Source organism: Phyllostomus discolor, chromosome 9 (assembly GCF_004126475.2).
Source record: "Phyllostomus discolor isolate MPI-MPIP mPhyDis1 chromosome 9, mPhyDis1.pri.v3, whole genome shotgun sequence".
Lineage (NCBI taxonomy): Eukaryota > Metazoa > Chordata > Mammalia > Chiroptera > Phyllostomidae > Phyllostomus > Phyllostomus discolor.
In genome coordinates, this window is record NC_040911.2 from 95,791,972 (window position 1) to 95,809,518 (window position 17,547).

At 52.7% G+C, this 17,547-nt stretch overlaps 1 protein-coding gene across 6 annotated transcripts in view; it reads left to right on the top strand.

The window, feature by feature from the left end:
* EYA2 (EYA transcriptional coactivator and phosphatase 2) overlaps positions 1-17,547 on the top strand; it is a 203,312-nt gene that overhangs the window by 152,302 nt on the left and 33,463 nt on the right. The gene's annotated exons all lie outside the window — the stretch shown is intronic.

Here is a 17,547-nt window from a genome sequence, read left to right on the forward strand (position 1 = left end):
GACATGTGAAAATTTAATTAGCTTCCTTTTCTATTGTCTGCCATGCCTTTTCTTCCAACACATGAGGCATTCAACGACCACTTGATAGGATATAAGCTCATAGTCGTTGGCTGTCTCCCTTCTAAGAGGACCAGGATACACTGCAACCCACACCACTAATCCTAGCTTTAAAAAAAAAAGAAAAAGAAAAAGGAGGTGAAGTCTTTTTCTTCTTCCCTGTTGTTTATCTTAGCATCTCCAGCAGATGAATTTCATTTTCCTTCCATTTTTCTGAGACGAGGAGGAGGCGTTTTGTCAGCTCCAGCGTGGAACTTAGCAACAGCTTTGCAAATGTGTCATCAACAAATCACGTTGGGGAACCATCCAGTTAGCGTTCTGGGCAAATGCTATTGGCTGGTTGGTGGTCAATGGAAGAAACACGGAACCCACCTGAATAATGCAAACATGGCCCCAACTGCTAAACCCTGAATCCTGCCCATCCTTGCATTCATCCTGTGGGCCTCCGGACAAACCACATGTGGGTGCTCCAGACGCCTGCCGTCTCTTCAGGGAGACAGGTGAGGGTGGAGGGGCGGAGCTTCAGAGGCCTGGCGAGCTTGCCATCCCGTGTGAGGTGAGCGACCTGTTGGCAGCTGCTTCCACGCCTGGGTAGGAACCTTGAGACTCACCAGCGCCTGGAAAATATTTCTGTTTCTGTTTAGAGACCAGGAATATGATTTGACATCACCTCATGGCTTTTCCAGCTGCTTGTGTTTTGTTTTTTTTTATGGGAGTTATAACAAGCTGGATGTGCAATTAGCAAGATAGATTTATCGTCTGCCATTATGTTGTAAAGAATATAAAAATGGTGTTGGTGGTGCAGAAATCTCTTACGGGGTAGGAATGCCATTAATATGTCTAGCAGTGCCTGCGGGGAACCCGGCGTACGATTTTGGACTATGCACAGGTGAGGTCGGGGATGGCAGAGTTAAGAGTTCCAGAAAACACCCAAGACTGAAGCTGGTCACCATTGGGGGAAGGTGAACTGTGCCAAGGGGATTCTTGTAGTGAGTTGCTCTCTAGGTCTGGGCGTTCTGTGGGTTTTCTGCCCACCCTGGTCAGTCACCTCCCCTGGAAAACATTCCTTCACTCTTCTTGCCCTGAGAGAAAGCCACTCTGAAGTTCTCTACAATCAGTTCTCATGACTGTGTCGGGCTTTGTCATCTTCACGATGCTAGCGATTCTCATGTGCGTCTCACTGCCAGCCCGTAAACCAAATGGTGGGCGCTCTCAAGACAGCAAAAAAAGCCCAGAGCTGCTTTTTGAGTCCCTTGCCACCTGGTCCACGTGATTCCTCGTTGCCAGCCACGTCTCTCCAACCCTGACACCTGAGCGTGCCACCTCCACCTGTCTGGTCTCCCAGCTTCCACTCTCGCCCTTTACAGCGCCCCTCAGAGGGCTCCTCCTGAAACACAAGCCTGGTCCTGTCGCTCCCCTCCTGAAACCATCTGTGGCCCCCCACCAGTGACAAACCCTGACCCCAGCCTCCAGGGCCTGTCATAAGCTGGCCTTTGCCCCACTCTCCAGCCCCATTTCCTCCTTCTCGTTCCCAGTTGCTGTCTGTCCTTGAACCTGCCGTGTTCTCTCCCATGTCTGCTGGGCCTCTTCCAGAAGCAGAGCCTCACGGGAGTGAGTGCAGGTAGTTCATTTGGGGGTGGAGTCCAAGAAGCCCCCGATGCAGAGTGGGAAAATGAGACGGGACAGGGGAGGCAGCCAGTGCGGGTGCTGCCGTGGGTAACTGGGGCTCGGGCCCACCAGCGACCCCAGGAGACTGTAAACGCACCTCAGAATTGACCCGCCCGAGGAGTGAAGGTGCTGGGACATTTATCTTCAGATTCCCTTCCACCATAGGTTGAGGGCTTCTTCAGGGTGTCACCGCCCTGCACGTCTGGCCTTTCCCGAGAAAGTTCTAGAAAGAGAATCACAGGCGCTAACAGTAGAAAGCTTCTGCATGTAGAGGAATGTTGGCAGCTGAGGGGACATGGGGGAGACGCACATTGGAAGCCTCTGCATATGTAGAATGTTCTAGAAACTTCTTTCACAAGGTTAAACCTTATGTATCTTTTCAGTTCCTCCAAGAGGACTTTCCTAACCACTCCCCTGCATCTAAGTTGCATCTCTCCCCATCACTGCATTTTGCATTTGCAATTACTGTCTTTCTCCCTCCTAGGACGTAGGCACTGTGAGGGCAGGGGCCATGAACATTTTTCTCGGCCCTCCAAGTACAATGCATGGGCCGGAATGGCTCAATAAATATCAGTGCACGAGTGATGCGGGACGGCTCTCTAGAGTGAAGGCTGCATGACGACAGGCGCTCTTTTTCCTGTTTGTTTATTGCTTTATCCCCAGTGCATAGAACCGTGCCCCACACCCCGCCACATAGCAGCCGTCGAATAAATATTTGTTAAATAAAGGAAGGAAGGAAGGAAAATAGTGTCAAAACAAAAAAATGTCTAACTCATGGCCACTGGCCAGATTCAGCCTGCAGACGTTGTTTTGCGTGCCTCTAGAGTGCTTGAAAAAAATGTGAATTTGTCGCCAGCATTTAAAAATCAGAAGATCACACAGACAAAAACAATCTAGCTCTCGAGCTCTTCTTGAAGGCTTAGGAAGTCTGACAGGCGTGTGCTCCCCAGAGGCAGCCGTCCGCGGAGCGGAGCAGCAGCTGCCCTGTGAGCCGGCCATGCGCTCCTCAGCCCCCACCTGGCCTGTGTAACTTGTTTATGGGGCCCTCCTGGCCCCACGGGGATCCGAATTTCAACATTCTTCCTAGGATTACAGAACCACAGAGTGTCAGAGCTAGAAGAACCTAGGAGGCCATCCCGCCCAATGAGGCTCCACAGAACCTAAGGGGAAACTGAGGCTCAGAGACAGTAAGATCACCCAGGACAGAACGAGAGCCAGACCTCAGGCTCCCAGGACAGACAGGGAAAGCTGAGGTGAGGAGCTCTTGGAGCCCCCAGGTGTCCTAGGCCAACATCATTGCTCTTCTAGAATTTTCCACACCCTGCTCCATCTCTCTCTTAGGTAAGGAATGAGTATTTTTAATTTACTCAATCCAACAACGCTTGGAGAGGTTCAAAATAACTGGCTTAAACAAGATCGAATACAGGCATGCTTTAGTAGTTGTCGGCTTCAGAACCTGCCAAACGCTGTACTTGTCACATTTTGATCAGGAGAAAGTGTTTCGGCGCTTGGCGATTGCTCGGGACTCGTCCCACTTGCTAGGACGTGTGTGAGTCACAGCGCTGCCCCGCAAGAGAAAACACTTTGTTGTCTAGCATCATCAGTTTCAGCACCTGTTATGAGTTCCAGAACTAATTAATGACAGGTACTGAGGTACCACTGATCTTCCTCACCTGGCAGTCCAGGTGCAGCAGTTCAAGTTGATAAGGGTGCTCCTCGGCCCCCGGGAACTTCTGCCTTACTCTCTGCCATCCCTGGAGCATTGCCCTCGTCGCCACGATAAACCATAGCCCACTCCTGCGTCTGCTTTCCAGCCAGTTAGGAGAGGGAGCAGGAAAAGGGGAGTTCACCCCTCTCCCTTTCATTCTATTCTTATTTTCTGTCCCTCTCTTTAAGTGCCAGGCCCAGAAGTTGCACATATCATTTCCACTCCCATCCCGTTAGCTGGAACTTGATCACATGGCCACATCTAGCTGCAAAGGAGTCGGGGAAATGTGGTCTAGTCATATAACTTAATAAAATTCAGAGACTAACATTCTCAGAGAGAGAGAGAAAGAATGGATATTGGAGGACATCTAGCAGTTTCTAGAAAGAACTACCATGTAATAAGAGGGAGAACAATGAAGGAAAAATACTGTGGAAAAATAAAATTCGTTTGTTTGAAAGTTCTGACCAATTGGATTTGTGGGTCTGAAGCTCCAAAGAGAAGTCTGGGCCACAGCTATGAACTTGAAAGAGAAATACAGAAGATGTAGAGGAGCAGGAGAACGGGAGCCCCATTTTGCAGACAGGGTAACTGAGCCACGAGGAGGTTGTGCAGTCAGATTATTCATAACAGAGCTCAAAAATTTTGATGAGACTATGGGACTTTTGGCCCATAGCTCTTTTTCTTTGTGCTTTTCCAGTAGCTAGAGCCATAATTATTAATGCCTACTATCAAGCAGGGCTCTCAGCTTGAAGCATGGAGTCTTTAAGCTACAGTGGAAACTTATTGCATCACAAGAAATGAGAAACACAGGGGTATGTGGAATTCAGGTTGGGCTGGATCCCAGAGCTCAAGCGGTCTTCTCAGAGCTTGGTGTCTCTGCGCCCCTCAGCCAACTCTCTTCATATAGTGACTCCCTCCTGGCAATCCCAACTGAGAAAAGGAGACCTTCCACTTTCCCAATGCCAGCACAGCCCCAGGCTCGAACCTCACTGGCCCAAACTGTGGCAAATACCCCTCTGAACACCCGCCTCTGTGGCTCTGATGGGCAAGCCTCTATCACAGGCCCACTTCTGGCAGGGATGGAGCAGAAACTCAGGCCAGCCCCCTCCCAACTGAGTAAACCCAGCAGGGAGGGGATGGTCCCCACAGGAAACTGAGGTGCACTTTCCAGAAGAGGGTGAGGACTGCGGAGGTCCAGAATTGGCTCTGAAGGTCAAGGCCCTCCGCACCTCCACGCCAGGGAGCAGCAGCTGCTTGCCTGTGGCCCTCGCGCTGAGCACTGTGCGGAAGCGGAAAGCATCCCAACGGTGGTCCCAGCCAAAGGGGCGGGCGACTCACTGTTTACTTAGGTACATAAGACCAACAGACACCGAAATGATGAAGGGATGATTCAAAACAGAGTGTTTGAGTTTTAAAACAGAGACCGGGCTCCCTTCCTGTTCCCAGTCAGAGCGAGAGCTGCTCCAGCGAGGCTGTCACCTCTCCACTTCTGTCACCTCTCCACTTCCTTTCCGTTCCTCCCAACACCCCCCCCCCCCCGGCCCCCAACTCAGACTCAGAGCCAGGGCTTCCCTTTGGTGTCCTACCTTCCAGCGGGTTGTGGATCCACTAGCGACTCCCTGGACAGCTGGAGCAGCCAGCCATTGCCACCTCCTTCCCGACCTCTCCCCCTGTCCTTGACCTCTGTTTTCCGGCTGAGGTCAGGCAACTGCAAGGTGGTCGGAAGTCCCTGCCTGTGGCCAGGAAGGGGTTCTAAAAGGGATTCATCCGAGGTCCTCCCAGGGTTCGCAGCGGGGCAGCCCAGGCTCCTTCTTCGTAACTCGCCTTCCAGGCAGCTCAGGACCCACTGGAAGCTCAGCTCTAGGTCCAGTCCTGTGTGTGTGTGTGTGTGTGTGTGTGTGTGTGTGTGTGTGTGTGTGTTCTTAATAACAGCTTTAGTGAGATCTAATTACACACTATAAACTTACCGTGTTAATGTGCACTATTCGGTGGTTTGCAGGATACTCACAGAGTTGTGCAACCGTCACCACTAATTTTGGAACGTTTTCATCACTCGGAAAGGAACCCCATACCAATGGGGAAACCCTCCCTTCTCCCCTGCCTACAGCCCCTGACAACCGCTAATCCACTTCCGTTCTCCCTACGTTTCCCTCTTCTGAACGTTTCTTAGAATTGAGTCACACAGTCCTCGGTCTTTGTGTCTGGCTCCTCTTACTTAGCATAACGTTTTCAATGGTCATCTGTGCTGTTGCATGTCTCGGTCCTTGTTTCCTTCTGCTGGCCACCCGCTTTTCCACCGCACTGCATTCTGTCTCTCCATCTACCAGCTGATGGACAGCTGGGTTGCCGCCACTTTTGGCTCTTAGGGATAACGCTGCTGTGAACACCTGTGGTCTGGTTTTTGCGTGGACACGCGTTTTCCGTGCTCATGGGTATGTACTCGAACCTAGGAGTGGCGTTGCCGGTGCTATGGTAACACGAGGTTTAACACGTTGAGGAACTGCCAGAGTGTTGTCCAGAGGAGTTACAGCATTTTACGTTCCCGGGGTGTGCGGGCTCCGGCGTCTCCCCATCCTCACCACCCCTTGTTTCCTCTGTCTCTGTGTCATAGGCCTCTTCGCGGATGGAAAGTGGTATCTCGTTGTGGTTTTGATGTGTACTTCCCTAATTAATGACTGATTATATGACTGACCAATGATGTTTTCGTGTGTTTATTGGCCATTCGCAGTATCTTCTTTGGAGAAAATAGCTACAGTATTCAATCCTTTGCCCATGTTTTAATTTTATTTGTCTTTTTATTGTTGAGTCACAGAAAGAGTTCTTTCTGTATTCTGGGTACAAGTTTATTATCAAATAAGTGATTTGCAAATATTTTCTCTCCTGCGGCGTGCAGCTTGTCTTTTCACTTTATTGATGGTGTCCTTTGCAACATAGGGAGTATTGCAGGGGGGAGGTGTTGAAATTAAATGTAAGGGAAAGGTGACCAGGCAAGGAGGCCTCATGGAGATGGTGAATTTTTAATTAAGACTTGAAGGAAGTGGAGGAACAGACCCGTGATAGAAGAGCAAAGGAACAGCGAGCGCAAAGGCCCTGAGGCCAAAGTTTGCCGGGTGCACTTACAGGACAAAAGGAAGCTAGTGGGGCTGGAACAGAGCAAGCGAAGGGGAGAGCAGTATCCCAGCTGGCCTTGGCTCTGAAGTGGGGGCCTCGGGGGTGTGCGGCAGAGGAAGAGCAGGGTCCGAGTTGTGTATATATATATAATATTTATATATATATACTTATTTATAATTTTTTAAAGATTTTATTTATTTTCAGAGAGGGAAGGGAGGGAGGGAGAGAGAGAGAAACATCAATGTGTGGTTGCGGGGGCCCATGGCCTGCAACCCAGGCATGTGCCCTGACTGGGAATCGAACCTGTGACACTTTGGTTCGCAGCCCGCACTCAACCCACTGAGCTACGCCAGCCAGGTTCTGAGTTATATTTTTAAAGAATCCTTCTGGCTGTCCCCCTGGGGAGAGCAGACTAGGGAAGGGCAGGGCTGGCCGCAGAGGGGCCAGCGGAGACTGCTGCACCCGTCCGGCTGAAAGACGGTGGGTATTCGGACCGAGTGGCGGAGAAGCGTAGCAGTCTGCATACGTTCAGAAGGCAGAACCAGCCACAGACGCAACGGGACTCCTTGTTCTCACCCCTGGGCCACAGGGATGTCCCGTTCTCCGTCCGTGGTCTGCCTCTGAATGGACCTGCCTGTTCTCCTCCGTCGCCAACCAGCAAATTCCTGTTGTTGGACACATACTCCTATTTTCGCATGTTTGCCCAGTACTCTGCTGTGACTGTTCTTTTTGAGTTGGTCCTCAAAAGCAGACTCCAAGTTACTTTTATTCTCCGTCCACTCGAGGCCCCTTTCTCATTTCACGTAGATACAGACGTGTGTCTCCTCGTGAACCCACCGTACTCTTCCCCTCCCCTCCCCTCCCCGTGGTTTCATGTGCGGCTTTTTGTTTGTTTTCCTATAAAACATGTGTGTTCTTTGGTGTGCCTTCATGTGTTACATGTGTCGATGGCCTTGTTGAACTACCCCACGCGTCTCGCTTCTCTCCCTCTGCGCTGTGGTGCCAGACAGATCCTTCCACGCTGCGCATGCCCGACTCCACGGCCCTAACTCAGCGGTGCTCAACGGGAGGTGACTTTGCCCCACGGGGACGGTTGGCAGTGTCCTGAACATCTTTGGTTGTCCCGTCTTAGGGAATGCTAGTAGCACCCAGTGGGTGGAAGCCAGGCCTGCGGCTAAATGTCCTGCAACCCAGAGACGGCCCCCACGACAGAGAGGGGTCCAGCCCCCAGTGTCCGTAGTGCTGCTCTTGAGAGACCCGGCATCTAACTGCTGCCCTGCTCCCAGAGCTCCACGTCTTCCTTACTCCCGGTGCCCACGGGGAGGACACCAGGCTCCCCCAACTGCCCCCCAGCAGAAACAGCTGTGTGACGAGCATCTTTAATGGACTGCTCCTTCTCTCTCATTGAATCCCCACCACCAACCTGTGAGGCACGGCTGCTGCTATCCTACCCATTTCTGGAGAAACTGAGGCTCAGAGAGGTGGACTGACTGAGCCAGGGTCACCCAGCTCGCAGGGAATGAAAGCCGGGATGTGGCCCACTGCCCTTAATTCTATCCCTAAGCGGCGCCCCGGGATTCACACGAACGTCCTCAGGATAGAAGTTAAGCGCCACTGGGAGGGCCCTCCTGCCTGGCTGTGAGCTCCCAGAGCACGGGGACCGAGCCTGGTGTGTTCCTAGCTTCACGCCCCGGCAGCTGGCAGGACCTGGCACATCCACCGGACAAACATTTGTTGAACAAACAAGTAAATAAATAGCTTGCGGGCAGGGACTTGTCAGCACGTGTGGTTGCAAGCACTGCAGAAACGAGATTTGAGGGAACAAATATCCATACGACGAGACAGGGGCCTGCCCACATCTCTCCGGGGCCAGGATGCTGGGAGCCGGCCCGGCCCGGCCTCCCCCGGGCCCACTGCGGGGGCTCCGCAGAGGCTGTGGAGTGTTGGGCAGGTGACTCCTCGAGGCTCGGGGCCAGTGACACTTTAGCAGGCGGGGACCTAGAGTGGAGCCAGATGACCCTCCTCGCCTACCTGAGCGGAACCCCCTCCAGGGCTTCCTTTCCACGTCAGTCACGCTTTTAAAGGGCCATTGCTCTGCCCAGTCTGGAAGATGAGAGGCCTCAGACCAGCAGTCTGGGGTCAGAGTTGGCTGGGAGACAGGTGCAGCTGGGTCCCTGGCATTTCCTTAAGTTCTACATTGGTGGCTAATATTTTTAAATCGGAATATTTTACATCAGAATCCTGATGTCTCAACTTCTCTTGGGAAGTGAGAAGGTCTAACAACACCAGGCCTGAATGTTCAAAGAGTGAAGACCCTTTGACAGGACATGTGCCCCCGGTCACCTCAGCCCCGTCACTCCCTGGGTGAAGTTTTCTGCATGCCACCCGGGCGGGGGGCCGTGGAGCCATTTCACTTGTGTGTGTGTGAGTGTGTGTGTGTGTGTGTGTGTGTGTGGTGCAGCCCCCGCCCCCAGAGGCATTTACGTCTGTGACCCTCGCCCCAAGGCCAGTTCATGCCCAGAGTATGGGGGATACGTGGGGCAGAGATCACGGGTCCCCCGCCTGGGTCCTCTGTGTGGGCTCTGGGACATGGGGGTTCCTGGTCCCCTCTAATCAGACTCCAAGCTCTGCCAGGGGTTTCCAAACCACGCCCTTAGGGTCCTCCCCAGAGGCGGGCTCGTTACCTCCCAAAGTCCATCTGTCCTGGGAATCCATGTTCACGGGTGGGGATCCTGCTCACTCGGTGTGGTCTAAATCCCTGCCACCACCCACCGCCTCCGCTTCCAACAAACAGACGGGGGGGGGGGGGGGCAGCAACACTCATCCCGTGTCCCCTCTACGGAGAAGTCCCTCCAACCTTCCTCCCAGGCCCGCATGCCCACCCGATGGAGGCTCACAGCTCCACGGGGCTCGGCTCACACAGCCTCAGGGGTTCCCTTCTCGGTGTGATTGTTTGATTGCAGACGAGCACCGTCCTGCTCCTGATCAGAAGGCTGGGGGTGCACTCTCGGTTAGCGCCATTGAGGCCACACCTTTGCCCCTGAAGCCTCTCCATTTCCACAGGCATGATGGCGGGGAACCTGTGACACTCTGGGGTGTTCTTAACAGTCTCCCATGTGACACCCAGGGGGACGGAGCCCCAGTTACCCACAGCAGTGACCCGCTCACGGGCCCATCCTTATTAACGCTCTGCCAACTAATGCTTCCCAGGGTCACCTCGCAGGTAAACTGCCTGTCCCTGAATCCTAGGCTGGGTGGGGGTCTGCTTTGGGGAGACCCAGACTAAGGTGTCAAGGGGGTCTGAATGCTCGGAGTTCATGGTCAGAACGGGAACTCCTCACTCCCAGACCCCTGTTGTAACATAGTGCCCCCCGGCTACCTGCGGTGTGGTCCGCATCTCAGGCCCCATCCCAGAGGTACTGGACTGGAATGGACACTTAAACTGGACCTCCAGGTGGTTCCTTCACACGTTAATTAGTCTGGGAAGCAAGACGTAAGCCGTGAAGTCACCTGGTGACAGCTTTGCTCATGGATCCAGCCAGCCTCTCTGTGAACCTAGAAGGGGCTGGGGAGGGAGAACCCGGTCAGATCTTGGCTCCCGCGCCCCCGCCGCCAGCCGCAGGCCTCCCCCCCCATCACTCCTCCACGGCGGCGTCTTTACGCGGTTCCCGCTCGGATTCCGGAATCCGATCCCCATCGCGGTGCCATCAGGATTCAATCAGATCCAGTCGGGGATACGCAGCTTGGCCGGCCCGTTACTGCTTTACAGACCGGGAAAGAAATAAAAAACCCTGGTTTTATGACCCTGCAGTTAAAAACTATTTGTAGAAGTTGCTACGGTTCAAATCCAAAGTGCCCTCTCTGGAGGACTATTAGTTAATTTAGGGAACCACGGATTCTTGCCTTTCCTTTCTCTTCTACCCCCACCCCACCCGCCCCTGACCCCCCCCCCCCCCCCCCCCCCCCCCCCGCCATCTACCTTGAGATGCCGCCCTCTGCCTTTCAGACATCCAGAGCTTTCCACCCTTTGACAAAACACAAGCCAAAGTGCTTAAGGACATCTGTTTATTTTATTTCTTTAATGAGAAAACCTCCCCGTTCCTGCGGGCTCAGCTGTGTTTATTTACCTTGTGTCAGCCATGTGAGGCCGGCCCGTGGAAGCCGAAAGCCCGGCCCTGTCCCTCCCTCGCCGCAGCCCCCAGATCTGAAACGGAGCCGGCTCGGCCCAAGGAAAACAGAGTCCTTGGAACTCTATAAAATAGATTTTCAAAATAAATACTGCCTAATTCACTCAGTAGATGTGGATTAAGTCAAGATGAATACAATTTGGAAAGGATTTTCTGAGGAAGTCGGAGATTTCTTTCCCCCACTGGGGGTTAAACCTTGTATTTAAATCCTCGCCGCCCCCCCCTCACCCCCACCCCCACCCCCACCCCACAGCTCTCTTTTCAGTTCAGGAAAAGGGATTTAGTCTCCGTGGCTAATAAAGAAATGGTGGCCTCCATCGCCTTCCCCAGCACTGATTATTTGCTTTGTCGGACCAGGGTCGGGGACCTAACGTGTCACTCCCTTCCACCTAGCGAGGGCAACAGGCACATGTCTGCAGCTGTCACTCTCGCGGGGGTGGCCGGGCAGGAGGCTGGAAGCTTGGAAGAGTGTCCTACAGGTTCTGAAGGAGGTTCCCAGGGCCCCCGGGAGGTGGGGGGGGGGGGACCCTTTGTAGATTTAATCCCCTGTAATAGCCCTTCCCTGAGCCAGGGGGCCTCCTTGCCAAGAGCCTCTGCTGATGTATTTTAGAGCATTAAAGGATTATTTCCAACATAAAATATATTTTAGAGATGGCTTGGGGTTGTCAGAAAAGTGCTCATTAGCAGAGACTCCGCCGCTTGGAGAGACCTCGCAGGATCCCTCAACTTCGGCGGGGAGTGTCGGGTGAGTTTAGACGCCCCGTTTTCCACCCACAAATCTAACAAACGCCGGCTGCTTCCCTGGACAGCTCTTGCCAACTTTTTTTCCCCCCTTCGCTAGCCCCACCTTCCAGGGAATGCCGGAGGGCATCTGGAAAAAATACTAATAAGAGGGATTTAAATCTCCAATGCAAAAAAACCCTGCAACAAATTGTCTGTCGGGGTAGAGTGAGCTCTTTTGTCCTCTGTAAATATAGGGGTTGCCGCCGCTCACAATGATAAGTGGTGAAAAAAAAATCCCAGACGCCCTGCGGACTGAAATAATAGGGACCCGTTTTCCTTTCCACTTAACTAGCAGTGTGAAAAGCTGCCTCCCCTCCCCCCCACCCGGGGCCCCACCTGCACCTTTTTACGGTGCTTATTTCCCAACAATGGGGCTCCCGAGATGGCTGGAAATCCCAAGAGCACCCTCGGTGATGAGGGTGTCGCTCGGTGAATGGCAGGCAGCAAGGTGTCAAGGAGGTTGTACCGGGCGTTGCCTTTGACAGGGAAGTAGAAGGTCTCCCCCCAGCAGGCCTGCTGCCCACACTTCTTCTGTGAATTAGTGAACCTGTGGGCCTCTCTGAGGGCAGAGCAGGGTAAGCAAGCTCCCACGCAGGCTCCTCTGCTGGGGCTGACCTCAACGCAGAAATACTCAGTAGAAGAGTCTTTTTGGAAAAGTCCATCTGAGGATGAATGGGTAAATACATCATAGGGTCTGCATACAATGGGGTGTCTTTCAGCCACAAAAGGGCATGCAGTTCCGGTCCATGCTACAACACGGACAAACCCTAAAAACATCACGCCAGGAGAAAGAACCAGGCCACACACAGTGTGATTCTGTTCATACATAACGTCCGGAATAGGTCAGTCCGTAGAGACAGATTGGGGACCCGCTGCCTCATGGCCGTGGAGTTTCTCTATGAGCTGGTGACAGTATTTTGAAACTAGATAGAGGTTCGCTCGTCCGTGCAATTGGAAGAACCACACCTGCCCCCCTGACCTCAAAAGACCAGCCTGGTTTCCCCAACGGCCGTGTTCCTGGAGCTGGTGAACGATGGACATTTTTTACTTGAAAAATGTGGATGTTTATGTTTGTTCTTTTTTTTTTTTTGAAATGCTCTCTTCACCTGGTTTTGGTGGCAGGGAAACACTGGCCTTCTAAAATGAGTTGTGAAGCGTTGCCTCCTCTTTTACTTGCTGGCCGAGGCCGTGGAGCGTTGGTGCTAACTCGCCTTGAAACATCCAGTAGAATTCCCCAGTGAGACCATCTGAGCCCGGAGATTACGTTGTGGGAGGGTTTTGACTATGAATTCCATTTCTCTCATACCTGCCGCTATGTCATCCTGGGTGAGTTTTAGTGTTGGTGGTCTTTTGAGGAGTAGGTCCATTTCAGTCATTGCCCACTTTATGCGTCTAGAGCTTAAAAGAAAACGGTATTTACTTTCACAGTGACTCCCAGTCAGTAGCTTACACCGCACCATGCCGTGTAAAATGCACTCCCGTCTATACTGCGCGCCCGCGTTTCTGGCCCAGACTTTCAGGAACAAAATCTTTCATTTTGATTTTTTAATTCAATTTTTTATTTCACTATATTTAGAAACAAAACTGACTATCGTATTCCAGGGTATTATTTTGCATATGGATATCATTACGGCTTGTCTACAGTTATTCTTTTAATGCATAAGAATAAAAAATTAAAAAACATTTATATAGATGCAGAATTAGTACTACCCATGTGTAATGTGCATCCTTATTTTTCCCTCAAAAATTTGAGCAAAACGTGCTCATTATACACGACAATATACGGTAACCCATACCCAGAAACCTTTGATTATATGGATAAAAACTATATGTCTCTCCCCACATGTATGGCACCGGGTTGCGTGTCATCTCCTTGGTCCTCAAGACAAAACTACGAGGCAGACATGGTGACCATCACCCTACCCACAAGGGCGCCGAGGCCCTGCCCAAGACGACCCAGCTAGTGAGTGGCAGAGAAGGGGACAGACCCCGCACTGCCAAGGCGATTCTAAGTCCCTCGGCCCCCCGCCCCCGCCCGGGCTGACCACAGCCAGTCACCAGGCCCCCAGGTTTCCCAGCCAACCTTCCACCTTTCGGTCCAACCCCAGTCTCTCCCCATGCCAGATATCACACTTTGGAGTGCTTTTCAAACACACCACATGTGTTCCTGCCTCAGGGCCTTTTCACTGGCCATTCCCTCTGCTTCATCGTCCCGTGGCTGGCTCCTTTGTTTCATTTGAGTCTTTAATGTCACCTCTGCAGAGAGGACGTCCAGGACCACCCTGTCCAAGAGCCCTCCACAACACACATAGACACAGACGCACTCCATCAGCCTCGCTCGCTCGCTCGCTCTCACCCCTCCGGCACATCCTCACGTTTCACTTTCTTCAGAACACTTGTCACCGTCCGAAATGAACCATGTCTTAGTGCTTCAAGGCCCGCCCCCTCCAGCAGACTGTAAGCTCCACGTGGGAAGGGACTTGCGGTGTCTGAGAGCAAGGAGCCAGTGGGCATAATGGTCTACACCAGGAGTCGGCCAGATCTGGCCTGCCATCTGTTTTTTTTTAAATAAAGTTTTATTAGCGCACAGCCATGCCCATACGTTTACATATTGTCTCTGGCTGTTTTTACACTAGGACAGCAGAACTGGGTAGTTGTGACAGAGCTCATACGGGCCACAGAGCCTGAAATATTTGCTATCTGGCCCATTATGGAGAAGTTCACCACCTCTGGTCTAGAGTAGGAGCTCTGGAGCCAGACTGCTCGAGTTCAAAGCCAGCTCCACTCCCTACCCATGTGGCCTCGGGCAAGTCATGTGGCTTCCCTGTGCCTCGATGTGTACCGCTGTAGCATGCATGTAACGGCGATCACTTACCTCGCAGGGTCGGCGGGCGAGGGCTCGCTGAGCTAATACGTGGGAACTGCTTAGAACTGTGCCTGGTGCACGGTACCCAGCTTCTGCGGGTGAAGTTAATAAACTATAATAACAAATAATAGTAAATTAGTGAACAGTTGTCTTTTAAAGAGCTGCAGCTGGAGAAGCATGTTGCTGATGGTCGAAGAATGTCCTCTCTATGGGAGGTATGCCGAAGTATCGCTACCGCTGATAATAATAATAATTAATAATAATACGTGGAAGGCTCACAGCGCTGACGAGGGGTGCCAGCGCTGCGCAGCCGCGGCGGGCACTTGCTGAGACTCAGGCACTTGGTGTGAACGTCTGTGGACTCCCCACGCTGAGATGCCCGTCGGTCCCGGGCCTGATGGGGTGCTCAGCTCATCGGGGTCTGCCTGGAACTTTCATTTTCTAAACACTCAGAGTCCAAGGACCCCTCAAGGGGGGCTCATCAGGACGGCGGGCCCCTATTCCACATTCACAGCTCCGCTTAGCTATTTATTTATTGGGGGTCTTTTGTCTGTAAACTTACATCCTAGGAAAATGCTTTAAAAGCTGCTAGATACTTCCAGCTGAAAGAACATTTTCCAAAGGATAAAAAAAGTCTAGGAGATTGAGGTGTTGCATAAAGCTCCGAAGGGGAACCCGTTTAGACGTCTCCTTTGTTCCCTTCGATCCGAGCGCAGTTTCATCATGTGTCATCCGCATGACTCTTCCGGGATTCGGGGACGACGGGATTTGTCTCGCAGCGCTTTCGGTGGAATTCTTGTTGGTACAAATAGGCCCATTTGCTGAGCTAAGAGGTCCTTTCTGGTTCCTGTGTTCTCCTGTGAAACCACCAAAGAAACCGGGTGTTTTTTTTTTTTTTAACTTGACTGTTCAAACATGTGAATCAGCCTGTTTTTCCTTTACAACCATCATTTTCTTGTCTTCCTCTTTTGAACAAGCTGATCTGTTTTCCAGGAGTTTCCAAGTAATTAAACCCAATTAAAACCATTAAATTCTCTCTTTTAATGACAACTTTATTATTCAAAGCTAACCACAAGGAGGAGATTTCACCGGCAAAGCCCTGCATTGTGTCTTAATCCATCCCTAACCTCTGGCTGACACTTCCAAGAGATAAACCCGGCAGAATAGCGCGGCTTGTTTAATGAATAGCTTTAATTAATACTTTTCTTCCTTGTGGCAGAGTAATTATTTGCTCAGCTTGTAAACAGCTACTTGGCAGTGATTTTTTTTAAAGACCCAGTTGGCTCCCATGGTGTGACGGCTTTGACTGGTTTTGTGTGTCCGTGTGTTTTTCCTTTAAAAGGGAGGGGATGGGGAGAGGTCTCCGTTCCAGGCTAGGTGCAGGAGCCCATTGTCCCGATGTTCGGGACGTCAGCGTGATCACAGAAGACAGGCGAGGCAAACGCAGGTGGCGGGCTGCCTGCGTCTGCGAGCCGTCTCCAGAGTGGCCAAGCCCGCCCTTGGCAGCAAACGTCCGCAAGCCCAGACAGGGTCCCCTCCGAGACACAAGCCTGGCTCACGGCAGTCTGGGCGCTGAGCTGAGGAGCAGGGGCTGGGTGGGAAAAGGCCAGGCTGAGCTGCAACCCTGCAGTAACCCCCCCACCCCCACCTCGCCTTCCAGCGGTACCTGAGAAAGACAACCAAGTGCAAGTGCTGGGTGTGGCCAATGGGCCCCCCCCCACAAGGCATTCTGCTTCAGATAAGGACTCGCCCCACAGCAGTGTGTGCTCTGAACCCACCGCTCATCCCCAGAGCTTTCCTTGACATATCAGCTCCTCTCTCCTCCCCATCACGTCAGGAGGCAAATGCCGCAGCTACCCACACCAGACGGACAGACAAGGAACCGGGCACAGCGACTTGCCCCCAGTCGCACGGCTCCCGGCAGGAAGGGCAGAGCCCAGTTTGCGGACGGGTTCCCGGCTGCCGCAGTGGTCGGTCCCGAACTACCTACCGGGTCCCACGCGCTGCCCTTGGAGACAAGCGATGAGACAGGAGAACAGCATCTCCCACTATGCTGGTTGTTTAAGATTTTTCTTTTTTTAATTTAGCTCATCACTTGGTCAGAAAGCCAGTTTCATTAATAAGGTTGCCCACTCCACAAGCACCAAGTTGATTGACTGGCACTGAGGACCAAGGCTTTTCATTATTTTAAAACCATTTAGAGCAGTGGTTTCCCCGGGGGCAGGGAGAAGGGGTAATTTTGCCTCCCAGACACAGTGTCTAGGGTCGCTTTCAGTTGTCACAACTGGGTGACGGGTGCTGCTGGCACCTAGTGGGCGGAGGCCAGGCCTGCACCCAAACATCCCACAGCGCACAGGACAGCCCCCACGACAAGGACGGACCTGTCTCTGAACGTCATCTGTGCCGAAGCTGAAAATCCCCGATTCACGAATGTTCACATTTTTCATCCCAGAGACATTTTGCAAACACACGGAATCAATGCTAATGCACCCACCAATCATTCCCCGTAAAGAACTGGGCCGAACCGCTTCTTTCAACGTCACTAATTATCTCGGTGATGTTGACGGCTCCCCAGGCCCCCAGACATGTGGCAGGAACACATCCAAGGAGCTGACCGCCCTCACCCAGATGTCAGCTCCAGGTGAGCCCACCAGCGCGTGCCTGCCTGACAGCCTCTTCCCGTCCCCAGACCGCCACCTCCGAGTGGTCCGTCTGCAAGCCTCCTTCGGAAACGCCCGGGAGGAGCACGAAGCAGGGTTAACCGAGTTCAGCCTCCGAGAAGCTCCGTGCTGAGGGAACTGTTCAGGAATCTCCAGATGTCTCTTTGGAGCCACCACGACTTCTGCCCCCTGGGAGCACGCCGAGACGTGTTTGGAGCAGGAAAGACGAGCCAACAGTCCGGGCCGGGAGGGCTCACGCCCGGGACGGGGTCTGCTCCGTCCGAGGCCTGGGACCGGAAGGGAACCTAACACGCAGGATGTCAGAGGCGAAGCATCTCAGGGTCAAGACCGGGCTTTCCGTCCTCGCCTCGGAGCCCTGACCTGACCTTGGCATTGCACCCAAGACAGCCCTGATGCCGGCAAAGCAGACCTGGAGGTGGCTCACCTTAGGCCGCTGGGAGAACATGACGGCATTTACTGAGTGTGTTTTCTTTGCGGTTGGTTTCT